This window comes from Crinia signifera, unplaced genomic scaffold, assembly GCF_055691185.1.
Source record: "Crinia signifera unplaced genomic scaffold, ASM5569118v1 HAP2_SCAFFOLD_89, whole genome shotgun sequence".
Classification (NCBI taxonomy): Eukaryota; Metazoa; Chordata; class Amphibia; order Anura; family Myobatrachidae; genus Crinia; species Crinia signifera.
In genome coordinates, this window is record NW_028142806.1 from 445,438 (window position 1) to 461,174 (window position 15,737).

Consider the following 15,737-nt stretch of genomic DNA (forward strand, 5'->3'; position numbering starts at 1 on the left):
AACGGCTGTCACCTTATATAACGCCACCACACGCTCTGTATATAGAGGTGGATGGTGGCCATCTGCTGCATCTAACGGCTGTCACCTTATATAACGCCACCACACGCTCTGTATATAGAGGTGGATGGTGGCCATCTGCTGCATCTAACGGCTGTCACCTTATATAACACGCCCACATGCTCTGTATATAGAGGTGGATGGTGGCCATCTGCTGCATCTAACGGCTGTCACCTTATATAACGCCACCACACGCTCTGTATATAGAGGTGGATGGTGGCCATCTGCTGCATCTAACGGCTATTACCTCATATAACGCCACCACGTGCTCTGTATATAGAGGTGGACGGTGGCCATCTGCGGCATCTAACGGCTGTCACCTCATATAACGCCACCACACTCTCTGTATATAGAGGTGGATGGTGGCCATCTGCGGCATCTAACGCCTGTCACCTTATATAACGCCACCACACGCTTTGTATATAGAGGTGGATGGTGGCCATATGCTGCATCTAACGGCTTTCACCTTATATAACACCACCACATGCTCTGTATATAGAGGTGGACGGTGGCCATCTGCTGCATCTAACGGCTTTCACCTTATATAACACCACCACACGCTCTGTATATAGAGGTGGATGGTGGCCATCTGCTCCATCTAACGGCTGTCACCTTATATAACACCCCCACACGCTCTGTATATAGAGGTGGATGGTGGCCATCTGCTGCATCTAACGGCTGTCACCTTATATAACGCCACCACACGCTCTGTATATAGAGGTGGATGGTGGCCATCTGCTGCATCTAACGGCTGTCACCTCATATAACGCCACCACATGCTCTGTATATATAGGTGGATGGTGGCCATCTGCTGCATCTAACGGCTGTCACCTCATATAACGCCACCACACGCTCTGTATATAGAGGTGGATGGTGGCCATCTGCTCCATCTAACGGCTGTCACCTCATATAACACCACCACACGCTCTGTATATAGAGGTGGATGGTGGCCATATGCTGCATCTAACGACTGTCACCTTATATAACGCCACCACATGCTCTGTATATAGAGGTGGATGGTGGCCATCTGCTGCATCTAACGGCTGTCACCTCATATAACGCCACCACACGCTCTGTATATAGAGGTGGAGGGTGGCCATCTGCTCCATCTAACGGCTGTCACCTTATATAACACCACCACACGCTCTGTATATAGAGGTGGATGGTCGCCATATGCTGCATCTAACGGCTGTCACCTTATATAACGCCACCACATGCTCTGTATATAGAGGTGGATGGTGGCCATCTGCTGCATCTAACGGCTGTCACCTTATATAACACCACCACACGCTCTGTATATAGAGGTGGATGGTGGCCATCTGCTCCATCTAACGGCTGTCACCTTATATAACACCACCACACGCTCTGTATATAGAGGTGGATGGTGGCCATCTGCTGCATCTAACGGCTGTCACCTTATATAACACCACCACACGCTCTGTATATAGAGGTGGATGGTGGCCATCTGCTGCATCTAACGGCTGTCACCTTATATAACACCACCACACGCTCTGTATATAGAGGTGGATGGTGGCCATCTGCTGCATCTAACGGCTGTCACCTTATATAACGCCACCACACGCTCTGTATATAGAGGTGGATGGTGGCATTCTGCTGCATCTAACGGCTGTCACCTTATATAACGCCACCACACTCTCTGTATATAGAGGTGGATGGTGGCCATCTGCTGCATCTAACGGCTGTCACCTTATATATCGCCACCACACGCTCTGTATATAGAGGTGGATGGTGGCCATCTGCTGCATCTAACGGCTGTCACCTTATATAACGCCACCACATGCTCTGTATATAGAGGTGGATGGTGGTCATATGCTGCATCTAACGGCTGTCACCTTATATAACGCCACCACATGCTCTGTATATAGAGGTGGATGGTGGCCATATGCTGCATCTAACGGCTGTCACCTTATATAACGCCACCACATGCTCTGTATATAGAGGTGGATGGTAGCCATCTGCGGCATCTAACGGCTGTCACCTTATATAACGCCACCACACGCTCTGTATATAGAGGTGGATGGTGGCCATCTGCTGCATCTAACGGCTGTCACCTTATATAACACCACCACACGCTCTGTATATAGAGGTGGATGGTGGCCATCTGCTGCATCTAACGGCTGTCACCTTATATAACGCCACCACACGCTCTGTATATAGAGGTGGATGGTGGCCATCTGCTGCATCTAACGGCTGTCACCTTATATAACGCCACCACACGCTCTGTATATAGAGGTGGATGGTGGCCATCTGCTGCATCTAACGGCTGTCACCTTATATAACGCCACCTCGCGCTCTGTATATAGAGGTGGATGGTGGCCATCTGCTGCATGTAACGGCTGTCACCTTATATAACACCACCACACGCTCTGTATATAGAGGTGGATGGTGGCCATCTTCTGCATCTAACGGCTGTCACCTTATATAACACCACCACACGATCTGTATATAGAGGTGGATGGTGGCCATCTGCTGCATCTAACGGCTGTCACCTTATATAACGCCACCACACGCTCTGTATATAGAGGTGGAAGGTGGCCATCTGCTGCATCTAACGGCTGTCACCTTATATAACGCCACCACACGCTCTGTATATAGAGGTGGATGGTGGCCATCTGCTGCATCTAACGGCTGTCACCTTATATAACGCCACCACACGCTCTGTATATAGAGGTGGATGGTGGCCATCTGCTGCATCTAACGGCTGTCACCTTATATAACGCCACCACACTCTCTGTATATAGAGGTGGATGGTGGCCATCTGCTGCATCTAACGGCTGTCACTTTATATAACGCCACCACACGCTCTGTATATAGAGGTGGATGGTGGCCATCTGCGGCATCTAACGGCTGTCACCTTATATAACACCACCACACGCTCTGTATATAGAGGTGGATGGTGGCCATCTGCGGCATCTAACGGCTGTCACCTTATATAACGCCACCACACGCTCTGTATATAGAGGTGGATGGTGGCCATCTGCAGCATCTAACGGCTGTCACCTTATATAACGCCACCACACGCTCTGTATATAGAGGTGGATGGTGGCCATCTGCTGCATCTAACGGCTGTCACTTTATATAACGCCACCACACGCTCTGTATATAGAGGTGGATGGTGGCCATCTGCTGCATCTAACGGCTGTCACCTTATATAACGCCACCACACGCTCTGTATATAGAGGTGGATGGTGGCCATCTGCTGCATCTAACGGCTGTCACCTTATATAACGCCACCACATGCTCTGTATATAGAGGTGGATGGTGGCCATCTGCGGCATCTAACGGCTGTCACCTTATATAACGCCACCACGCGCTCTGTATATAGAGGTGGATGGTGGCCATCTGCTGCATCTAACGGCTGTCACCTTATATAACGCCACCACATGCTCTGTATATAGAGGTGGATGGTGGCCATCTGCTGCATCTAACGGCTGTCACCTCATATAACGCCACCACACGCTCTGTATATAGAGGTGGATGGTGGCCATCTGCTCCATCTAACGGCTGTCACCTTATATAACGCCACCACACGCTCTATAGAGGTGGATGGTGGCCATCTGCTGCATCTAACGGCTGTCACCTTATATAACACCACCACACGCTCTGTATATAGAGGTGGATGGTGGCCATATGCTGCATCTAACGGCTGTCACCTTATATAACGCCACCACGCGCTCTGTATATAGAGGTGGACGGTGGCCATCTGCGGCATCTAACGGCTGTCACCTCATATAACGCCACCACACTCTCTGTATATAGAGGTGGACGGTGGCCATCTGCGGCATCTAACGGCTGTCACCTTATATAACGCCACCACACGCTCTGTATATAGAGGTGGATGGTGGCCATATGCTGCATCTAACGGCTTTCACCTTATATAACACCACCACACGCTCTGTATATAGAGGTGGACGGTGGCCATCTGCTGCATCTAACGGCTTTCACCTTATATAACACCACCACACGCTCTGTATATAGAGGTGGATGGTGGCCATCTGCTCCATCTAACGGCTGTCACCTTATATAACACCCCCACACGCTCTGTATATAGAGGTGGATGGTGGCCATCTGCTGCATCTAACGGCTTTCACCTTATATAACGCCACCACACGCTCTGTATATAGAGGTGGATGGTGGCCATCTGCTGCATCTAACGGCTGTCACCTTATATAACACCACCACACGCTCTGTATATAGAGGTGGATGGTGGCCATCTGCTCCATCTAACGGCTGTCACCTTATATAACACCACCACACGCTCTGTATATAGAGGTGGATGGTGGCCATATGCTGCATCTAACGGCTGTCACCTTATATAACACCACCACACGCTCTGTATATAGAGGTGGATGGTGGCCATATGCTGCATCTAACGTCTGTCACCTTATATAACGCCACCACACGCTCTGTATATAGAGGTGGATGGTGGCCATCTGCTCCATCTAACGGCTGTCACCTTATATAACACCCCCACACGCTCTATATATATATATCCGTCTCAGTTTGGAGTTTTCAGCCGGCACTGGTGGGGGCGGTGGGCGTGACCACGTGCGTCCTGACACGTGTTTCGCGTAAAGCTTGGTCACAGGGGTGTGACGGAGTTATCTTCCAGCCGTCCCGCTGACACCCCGCACACGGCGCAATAGCGCGCACCACACGGCCAGCACCCTCTGCAGCCTCCCATGCTCCTGCCCTGGACTTGCACCCAACTCAAGAGCAGTGTCCTCCCCACCGGCCGCAGCCGGCGCAGGTAACGGGGTTAACCCCCCACACCCTGGTCTCACGGGCAACAATCATCCCTATTGTTCCCTTTAATACCCACCTAATTTTGAAAAGAGGGATTCTCTAAAGTGAGACTGCATGAGTCTGTGTGGCATTTAATAGCATTATCTGCATATTTATCTGCTTGATCACTAGATTTGTCTATATGGTACTAGTAGAATATTAACCCCTTAGTTGCAAGTTATTGATTTGCCTACTGCATTTGTGCTTGTATTTAACCCTGCATACCTGGTGACAGCATACATTCTCTCCAGGTTATATTGCTAATACCTGTTTTCCAAAACACTCTGCATTGTGGTTCTCTGTGATTTATAGTAACCTATCACTCATGCATGTCATTTAGACGTCTGATACCTAATACTACCCGTTTAATCAGTGTCTGATTACATCCACATGGTCTGTTGGGAAACCTCACACTTACTACCAAGTTGTGTTTATATCTACTGCAGCACAGAATTCTAAGGACTGAATCATTCATTATTCTCAGCCCTAATTACCCCAATCAATAACTGGACTCCCCGGTTTGTTTCTGGTGTCTTTTGTAACATATACATTGACACTAGGGACCAATCTCCCTCCTATCTAGGGACCGTGGGTACATTTACCATTTTTTCTTCATAAAATGAATTTTCTCTAAAGCCCTAAGGGCTCTTATTCCCTCATCCCTATCCCTCCCCGTCCTCTTTCATCTTAGAGGAAGCTATCGCATGATCCTCTGACTCTCATCAAATCATCCGATGCTAGCATGATATTTGACAGCAGAGATGAGGGTTCTGTTTGTTAGCACCTCCCATCACTAAACTATCCATTCTTCGTGGCTGTCTCATCCATCCAGCCAGCACAAGTGTGGCACCCCACTGCCGTGGTGCCCCTTGTGTGGTGCCTCAGGTGGAATTTATTGACCAGAAATCCTTTTCCTGCCTAGCAGGCACGGAAGGGGTAATGAGCCCAGTGAGCGCCCAGCTCCTGTTCACGTGAAAGGAGCCTGCCTGGCGCTGGAATGGCGCGAAGGAACAGGGGTCAGAGGTGAGCCCCGTGGTGTCGGCGTGAGGAAGGAGGGCATAAAAGACTGACCTGAGAGCAGAGAGGAGAGCTGCAGCGGAAGCGTGACTGATGAGCAGAGCGGCGTGAGGAGAACAGAAGACTGCGCGTCACCCAGCCTGAAGCCTCCGGCGGTGATTGACAGCGGGCGCCCGGCAGCGTGTAGGCAGAAGAGGCACCGAGAAGGGAGAGAAGAAAACGGAGCCTCTGAAGAAGGTGCCACTAACCTGCTAGCAGAGCGGTGCGCAGCGGAAGACTGACACGGGGAAAGCGTGCCGGGGAGCTGTGAGAGACGCCGTGTCAAGCTGAAGCAGTCTCCAGCAGCAGGCGTCCCAGCGGTGAGGAGACCGGGAGCAGCAGAGGGGAGAAGACACCCCCAGCCGACGTGAGTGACAGCGGGCGGAGAGCGGAGCGCCGGGTCACGTCACAGAAGACTGCCGGAGTCCAGGGAAGATGCTGCCTGCACCTAGAAGAGAAGATGCTGCTGACGCCGCGGGACAGGAGAAGCTGCAGTGACCCCCGCCGACCTGTGGGAGCAGAGAAAAGACCCAGAAGCCGGGAGCCGTATCGATACTGGCAGGAGCCGGCAACGGAAGCCGATTGATCAGGTACTCATTGCCACCCACCTGGCCAGCACCCTGTGAGCCCAAGCCCCTCCCGGAGACCTTGTCCCTTGGGACGTTCAGTATTATCCCCTTCCACAAGGGTCCCTGGGGGAAGATAGACTTCCACTTAATTAACAGTCCTGCCGCCCTGTTGTGCCATTGTGGGTCTGCCTGGCCATACCCACCCACTGGGACATTGCCTCACCGCAGTATTTAAGTAAAGAGGACACTTGCCTGTGCCACTGACCCAATTGCCCGGTTAAGCCCAGCCCTAGCGACAAGTTGCCACAGTACTAGCAGGGAGTTACCCAGGGAGCGGGGACTCGTCTGTACCCCTAAGGGGACCGTTATCTTGCCGTAGTCTTTTTATAAAAGTGTGCACACTTAGGTAGGCCCGTTGCTCACCCAGAGGATTGAACGTCGTGGGACCTTTATTTGAGTTTAGGGACACTTACTCACATCCGAGACTGTAATGTAAATGTATTGGTAAGGTGTATGGTGCCCTCTGGTGGACGTTCTTTAGTGAAGCAGTTCAGTATCCTTTTGTAATATCTATCTTTATTACAGCTCTTTTATTCCTAGTTTATTTGTCGCATTATTCTGTCATTATCGTTGTTGCTATTTTATGTGTCATCCCTTAGTCTTACGGTACCGTAGGTAGAATTGCTCATGACCAAAGCAGTCTGAGCTTTGATACGGACTGAGGTGGTCATTGGTTCCTAGAGTGTTTTACAGGGATATTTATTCATTCATTTGTGTAGTCTGTACTATAAGTGTGATGTTATTATATTTCATTGAGAAAACCGCAGCAACCGTGCCGTATTTTCCATTTAATAAATATCAGTTGCTGCCAGCTGTGGTTGTTTTGTGCTTTTTTGTGGGTTCTCTCCCGGGTGTTCCATCCCCTGCCACAGGTGCGTCTTCATCAGCAGAAAGGGCCGTGAAGACTCCCAAGTGCACAGCCGTCGTCTGATCCAGGTATGCTGTCATCCAATAGTTTCAGGGGCACCTGTCACAACTTGGCGTCTACGAACAGGATTGTCAAAGACCCCTGTGAACGGCGAAGATGTTGCAGCCACAGAACGCAGCGGACGCAGGAGACCAACAGCAGGTCGACCAACAGCAGGTCGACCAACAACAGCTCGACCAGCAACAACCTAATCAGCAACAGCCGGCAGAACAAGTACAAGGCAGGAGAAGGCTGCCAGATACACCGATGGCTCCAGCGGCTCAAATCACCATGCCCTACTTCTTTGGGGCACCGTGGATGCCAACATATTCCGGAGACTCCCGCACGCCTGGACCCAGCTCCTTCAGAGAGTTCAAGGAGGGGTTAATGAACACATTCCTGATGTACAGCCCCAGCGAAGAACAGAAGGCGGGAATGGTAATTGGACAGCTGAAAGGGGCGGCGCGACGAGAGGTCCGGTCATGGTCGGTGGAAGAAAGGAAGTCAGCTGATGGCATACTGAAGAAGCTGGCCGGCATCTTCAACGCACAATCCGCTGCAGAATTGAAACGGCGACTGTATGCTCGGAAACAGCAGCCTCAGGAGACCCTGCGGGACTTCGCCATAGGACTGCAGGAAGCGATGCGGGCCATTCAAGCGAGAACCCCACAAGACGTTACTCCAGTGGATGAGACGCTGATTGACATTTTCATTGAAGGAGCCCGAGGAGAGGCAATCAGGTCACAGCTGAGAATGTGGAGGCGACAGAAACCCGACTGCACCTTCCCGGAGTTTAAAGAAACCACCTTGACCATCCTGGGGTTAAATCAGAATGTCGATGAAGAAGGTGGAGCTGCGTCAGCGGGAATGGAGGATGATGAGGTGGAACAAGCCCAGTTCTTCCCAAGATTTGAACCCAGAAAGACCAAGCCCACAGTAACACAACAAGCCCAGGTGACTTCGAATCAGATGGAAACCCTCACCACGGCAGTCACAGAAATGATGAGAGAGCTACGGGACATGCGAAAGGAACAGAATGAAACCCGTCAAGGAGGATGGCAACGTGACTCAGGTGGAAGAGGCAGGCGACAGTGGGACATCCCACGAAGGTCGGGCAGGCGCTCCACAGATCAGTTTGATGCCCAAGGAAGGCCCATCTGCCGCCGATGTAAACTCAGCGGGCATGTCGAACGAGAGTGCGACAAACAGCCTTTAAACGACTCAACCCCGAGGCCAGGGACCGACCCTCGGGAGGAACCTCGCCAGTAGGTCCGCCAACCCAAGAGTGGTGGCCGCAGTTCGTTGGCAAGTGCCCCCACTTGAAGATCAAGGTGAACGGAGTGAAAATGGCAGCTCTCTTGGACACCGGGTCCCAGGTGACAACGATACAACTGGATGCGTTTCAACGCTATTGGGGAGAGGAAGAGATAGTGTCACCCCCGACCCCGTGGCTTAGTCTGCTGGCCAGTAACGGACAGCCAATTGAGTTCAGCGGCTATTGGGAAGCAGATCTCAACATTGGAGATGCCCGACTAGAACGTCAGGGCTACTTGGTCACGTCCACCTGCAACGAACATCTACCCCCGGTCATCCTGGGAATGAACGTCCTAAAAAATTGCCCAGACGAGCTGGTGGAAGCTCTCCGGATCAAGATGCGGGCTGCCGCCCCGAAAGAGCGAAGAGCCATGCAGCAGACAGTGCGCCTGATCGAAGGGCACAAGCGCTTCACCAACTCACAAGGGGAAGTGGGCAAGGCGAGGATCACCGACCGACAACCCATCCTTCTGCGCCCCAATGCCGAACACGTGATCTGGTGCAAGGCCAGGATTGGCCCAGGTGGGCGAGACTAAGATGCCGTCATTGAACCGTGTGACCTCGAGGGACAGCAGCCTTTTGCCGTGGCCAGGACGTTAGCCAGAGTAGAGCGTGGGAGAGTCCCCGTCCGCGTGCTGAACCCGCACAGCTATCCGGTGCGGCTGTTCCGACACTGCACAGTGGCGAACGTGGTCCTGGTTGATTTCCAGGATATCCTTGGAGAGTCTTTGCCGAAAGCCCAACTAGAAGCCGTGGTGGGTCAGTCGAGCCTAATCACAACTGAAACCGCGTGGTGGAAGGAGATACAGGTTGGCGACTCCAATACCCCAACAGAACAGCGTGAGGGCGTCCTTCAGGTCGTCTGCCGGAATGCCAGCGCGTTCAGCCAACACCCAGCCGACTTCGGACGTGCGGAAGGGGTGCAGCACCATATTCCTACCGGATCCAGCCCACCCATTAAGGAAAGACACCGGCCGCTTCCACCGGCCATGTACCAGCCAGTGAGGACCATGCTCGGAGAAATGCAGGAGGCCGGTGTGATCAAGGAAAGTCACAGCCCATGGGCCGCCCCGCTGGTCATAGTCAAGAAAAAGGACGGCAGCCTTCGCTTCTGTGTCGACTACAGGAAGCTAAACGCAGTCACCCACAAGGACGCGTACCCTCTGCCCAGGATCGAAGAGTCGCTGACGGCCCTGAAGACTGCCGTCTACTTCTCCACCTTGGATCTGACCAGCGGGCACTGGCAAATCCCGATGGCCCCCAAAGACCGGGAAAAGACAGCATTCACCACCCCCATGGGCCTCTTTGAATTTGACCGGATGCCCTTTGGGCTTTGCAATGCCCCTGCTACATTTCAAAGGGTCATGGAGCACTGTTTGGGCCACAGGAATTTTGAGATGGTCCTCCTGTATCTGGATGACGTCATCATCGTTTCCAAGACGTATGAGGACCATCTGAAGAATCTTGAAGAGGTCTTTGTGCAGCTGACGCGATGTGGCCTAAAGCTGAAACCGTCCAAGTGTCACCTCCTGAAGCCTCAAGTGCAGTACCTTGGGCACATAGTCAGTGCTGAAGGAGTGAAACCAGATCCCGAGAAGATCTGCGCGGTTCAAGACTGGCCAGCACCCAGGACGGTCAAGGACGTGCGGAGCTTCTTGGGATTCGTTGGCTATTACCGACGCTTCATCGAACACTTCGCCAAGGTGGCCGCGCCCCTCCATGAACTACTCCGTGGCAAGTCGGGTCAAGAGAAAAGGAGCACGTCCGTGGTCTCCTGGACAAGGGAACACCAGGCGTCCTTTGCCCAGCTCAAGCAGGCCCTGCTTGAAGCACCCCTCCTGGCCTATCCTGACTACGAGAAGCCCTTCCGGGTCTACACTGATGCCAGCCACCGAGGCCTGGGAGCTGTGCTCTCGCAAGTCCAGGACGGTAGGGAGAGGGTGATTGCCTACGCCAGCAGGGGCCTCAGGAAGACGGAGCGGAACAGCGAGAACTACTCCACCTTCAAGCTCGAACTGCTCGCTCTCATCTGGGCGGTGACGGAGAAGTTTAAGAATTATCTGGTTGCCACTCCCTTCGAGATAGTTACCGACAACAACCCCCTGGCCCACCTGTCAACAGCCCGACTGGGGGCACTGGAGCAGAGATGGATGGCTCGTCTAGCCAACTTTCGCTACACCGTGGTCTACCGAAGTGGCAAATCCAACGGCAACGCAGATGCCCTATCCCGCCTGCCCACTGAAGATGTTGAGGAAGAGGAGCAAGACCGGTCCGAAGATGTTGAGACCCGGTGTTCAGGCAACCCAAGGAGTGCAGAGCGGTTGTCACCTCCGATCCCGTAGTGGCCGCTATGGACGCCTCTCCTGAGTCGGACCCCAGTGACCAGTTGGGATTCGATTGGGAGCAGATACAGGAAGGGAGTTCGGTGATCAAAGGCCTGAAAGATCTTCTCCATCAACAGAAGCGACTCACCAAGGCGCAGAGGGTCAAGGCCGACCCCGAACTGGTCAAACTGCTGAGACATCGTGACCGCCTGAGCCTCCAACAAGGACTCGTTGTGCGCACCAGCCTTGACCCTGGGACCCACCAGACACTCCTGCAATGCTACATGGGTAACAGGTCTGCCTTGCTCTGAACGGTTAGGACAGCAGAAGCTTACTTTGGCTCACCCTCAAAATTGACATCGGAATTAACCAGCGAGGGCCATACAGCCATACTACACTGGACCGCCTGTAATCCATCCGAACACAGAAGCTAAGCAGTGAGAGGCTGGATAAGTACCTATATGGGGGACCTATAGGGAATATCCAGTGCTGTATTCATCCACTGGGGCAGTACGCCTGTTAATACTGTTGAGGTGCAGCCACAACAAACTTGGACCCCCTCCTTCTCTTTTCCTCTCATGCCCCAACTGTCCATACCCATCTCTGCCGACACTGTGGTGGATATCGTAGTGGTGGTGCGCAGTGACCTATGCCCTGTCCGATTGCCGATACCGTATATTATATATAAAAATTGGTACTAGGCAACACTCTACCGAAACATTTTCGCTCTTGTTGAATTATCTTTATTCTTGATATTGTCATAATAAGTGGCGGGAGTCCATCACGTATGGTGCTCTCCGATAATCACATAAATGGTGTGTGGATATAGTTATATGAACCTATTTTATTAATTAAGCTTTCAATTAAAAGTTACGTTTTATTGTTACATCATCTGTACATCCATTTAACTGTATATTATATCAAGTGTGCCCCAAAAACCTTGTTGGTTCTTCTTTAGTCTTCTTCTATAGACTACCTCCATTCTCAGCTTCCCTACTGGTACAGGTCCATTTGCTGCCAAGTCCTTTCCCCGTGGTCCTCTCTACGCGTTTCTCCTCCCTTTCAAGATCAGCGGCTTCCTCAGGAGTATTGGATCCAATACTCCTGAGGAAGCCGCTGATCTTGAAAGGCGGAGAAACGCGTAGAGAGGACCACGGGGAAAGGACTTGGCAGCAAATGGACCTGTACCAGTAAGGAAGCCCCAGAAATACCGCAATCAAATTTGGACTGCACCAGCGGTGGGAGCTCACCTCTGTGGATCAGGAGCCTGTCCCCTCATTCCAAACAGCAAGTCAGTGGCGTAACAATTAGGCCGCAGCCCCCGCGGTGGCGGGGAGGCGCCGGGGGGCTGCGGGCGCTGGTGGATCTCCGCCAGCTCCCCACTGCATGTGGGTGCAGCGGGAGCTGGCAGGGGGGTCTGTGCGGCGCGGAGGTACCTGTTTAAGGGAGAGCCTGGAGGTCCCTGCGCCTGCGGCGCTGAGTATGATGCTGCCGGGGTCCCTGCAGTGAAGTGGAAATAACGCGCTATCAGATAGCGCGTTATTTCCACTTCACTGCAGGGACACCGGCAGCATCATACTAGTCGGCGCAGGGACCTCCATGCTCTCCTTTAATACAGGTACTTCCGCGCCGCACGGACCCCCCTGCCAGCTCCCGGGGGGGTCTTTTAAGAGGGGGGGGGGAGCGCTGCAAAATTGTCCGGGGGGGGGGGGGGGGCGGTGAAATTGTCCCGGCGGGGGGGCGCAAAAGTTTTAGTTACGCCACTGTAGCAAGTAAATTCTGTTTTGCAAAGCAGCATCTAACCACTATGTGCACTTAAAGTGGGGACTGTATCTATACTAACAAACGTTAATAACAACTTATCAAGCCCTAAGACTAACCATCTGGATGATTGCATGCATAAACTAACCTGCTAAATACTAGTATCCAAGGGGAATTGTTTGTCATTTATGTATGTATGTCCTGTCCATGTTGCTGGCCACAACACAATTTTTATGAAATTTTAAAATAAATATACAATTTATTCTGCACAAGCGCTGCTTGAAATCTTTGTTTTCTTTGCTTGTTGTCTTTTTAAGGGGTTGGTAATCCCCCTTATCTAAGCAGCTGCAGTGCAGAATAATCAGCAAACAGCGCTCATACCTGTGCTATATTGTTTTGAAAAGAAAACGATGAACTGACAAAAATACACAATGACGTCCTCCTGAAGATGGAGATTTGAGCCTCCGCCTGTGCACAGCACGTTATACAGTCTTGTGTCTGTGTGTTTTTAAATGTCAATAAATAATAATTAGATCCTTTTAATTTATTGCTAATGTTGTTCCTCTCAATACCTGAGACCATAATGTAAGTATCGAAAATGACTGTAAGTTTACTGATTGGTCACAAACATGCCCATGTCACGTATAGAAGTAGCACATCATATCCCTGTAGATTGTAAGCTTGTTGTGAGCATGGCGGTGATTCTGGTTCATTCGCTATTTAGGGAGTTCGGCTCCGTCCCTATGCTTTTGGGACGGCACCTGCGCATGGGTCTATAATGCACATGTGCAGCTCCCCTTTGCGAATGGCTTCGGAGATTTGCATAGTCACCAAGCCGTCCGCAAGCATCGGGGCCGGGAACGCCCAGCGTCCCCATTAAAACGCTGGACGTTGCCATGAGTACGCGGGTGGGGCGATGTCTACCGGCCCCGTCTTCGTCCCGGCGCTTGCAAATACAAGTCAGTTTCTATTGACTTTTATTTGTGACGGCAGGAGAAGTCATTCGATGGTCGGCAATACCGTTAAATGATTACTCCTGCAGCCGAGGCATGTGAGGGGATTGTGTTGTCGTTACTCATCCCCCTCATGTGTTAACGAGAAGCGGCGGGCAGGCGTTCGGACAGTGCTTGGTAATCTGCCATCTTCGCAATTTACGGAGACAGCCTGAATCGGCCCCATGGCCCGCTTACTGTTCTGCCTGTTTAATAATAACCAGGTGTGGTGAATGTAGAGCACAGGTGTTAGAAACCAATGGGTGTCCCAAAAATGTTGAGGTCCAAAATACAACCCACACTAAGCATTTGGTTTCATGTTGTTTTTTGACCCACCCATTGGGTCCAAATCCCCCATCCCATCATAAATCTGCCGCGACCCCACCATCATAAACTATCCATGCAGGATTTTTACAAATGTAATACGCCAAAGTAATGTTCCCGTAATGTTGCACTAGCACTTCCGCCTAGGACCCAGCACATGGCTTTTCCAGCAGGATCTGGTGGCATTTATAGCATAGGGGGCATCCTGCCCTAGGATGGTCAGAAAAGAGCTGGTATCGCTAGGGCAATGGTGTCCAGCAGAAAAAGAAGCCCCCTTCCATAAACTTGACAAAAAAACAAGAAGAAAAGAGGGAGCCTGAAGCAAGTGACTAGTCGCTTACAGACAATGGGGGAGATGTTTCAAGCATAGGGTCCAGATGTACTAAGTTTGAAAGTAATAAAATAGAGAGTGATAAACTACCTTCCAATCAACACCTAACTGCTATGTCACAGAGATGAGAAAGTAGTGTCAGATACCTGAGTATCTGGCACTTTAAGAAGCGCAATCCTGCCCAGAAAAAATTAAATGTCCTTGCAGTTTCAAAGGTATATAAATCAATTTATTAAAAGCATATATAGTGGAATCAATCCACACAGATGATATAACAATAATTAATTGTGCACAATGTAACATACAGACAGGACAAACAACATAAAACATACAATAAAAGCTGGACTTGCTGGGATTGCCGTTGCTAGATAGTGATAAAGTCACTCAATTTGGAATGGATAAGAGGCTTTTAAACTTCTTAATAGAGGCAGTGATACATTCTCATAATTACCAGTCCTGCGTGAACTTAAGCGCTTTTGATGTGGTGAATAACCTTAGGTCAGTCTCTCCAAATGGTATTACCAGAGATGTACTCCGGAAAAAGCTGTGTTGGGACCTTCTCCTGCTGGACCAGCCAGCTGGGTGGTTAGTTTGTAATCCACAGATGATTTGCGCTTGCAGAGTGTAAAAGGACCGGCAGATGATAGGGCTCAAAAACGCGTTTCTCCGCCTGCTCGTGAAGTCGGCGGCTTCCTCAGTCTGAGCCCTCTGATGAGAACTTAGCTATTTTATAGTAGCGCCGTTCGCGCCATTCATTTCACCCGCATTTCCGGGTTGCGCACCAAGCCTCGTTTCTGTTCACATATATTTATAGGTTCCCGCGGCCATTTTTATTTTTCTGTGTGTCAAGCCTCATTTTCACTATGGGAGCACCATGAATGGTGTCCCCATGTTTACTGCATCGTAAGCCTCATTTGCATAGCCCGAAAACGGGCTAACTTCATTTCTGACGATAGTAGTAATCCATATGCCCAAGAGAAATTCATCATGCCTCATTGTGTTATTCATTTATATCAGCCTCATTTCTTTATTTATTTATTTCATTCCTTAATGCCAGCATTTAATCTTATGAGTATAGAATGACTCGCAATCCTTAAGGGGACATACACACATATAACACAAAAATCATAATATTACTATGTCACAGGTTGTGTTTAGAAAATTACAGTTAGGAGCTGATTGGTTGGTGGTTTATAACTCTATTATATCACTTTTCAAGGCTTAGTACATCATTGC

The 15,737-nt window shown here is 50.8% G+C and overlaps 1 pseudogene; it reads left to right on the forward strand.

Annotated features, from left to right (window-relative positions):
- Positions 1-11,472: 11,472 nt before the first annotated feature.
- Positions 11,473-11,591, forward strand: LOC146056775 (5S ribosomal RNA; annotated as a pseudogene).
- The last annotated feature ends 4,146 nt before the right edge of the window (positions 11,592-15,737 follow it).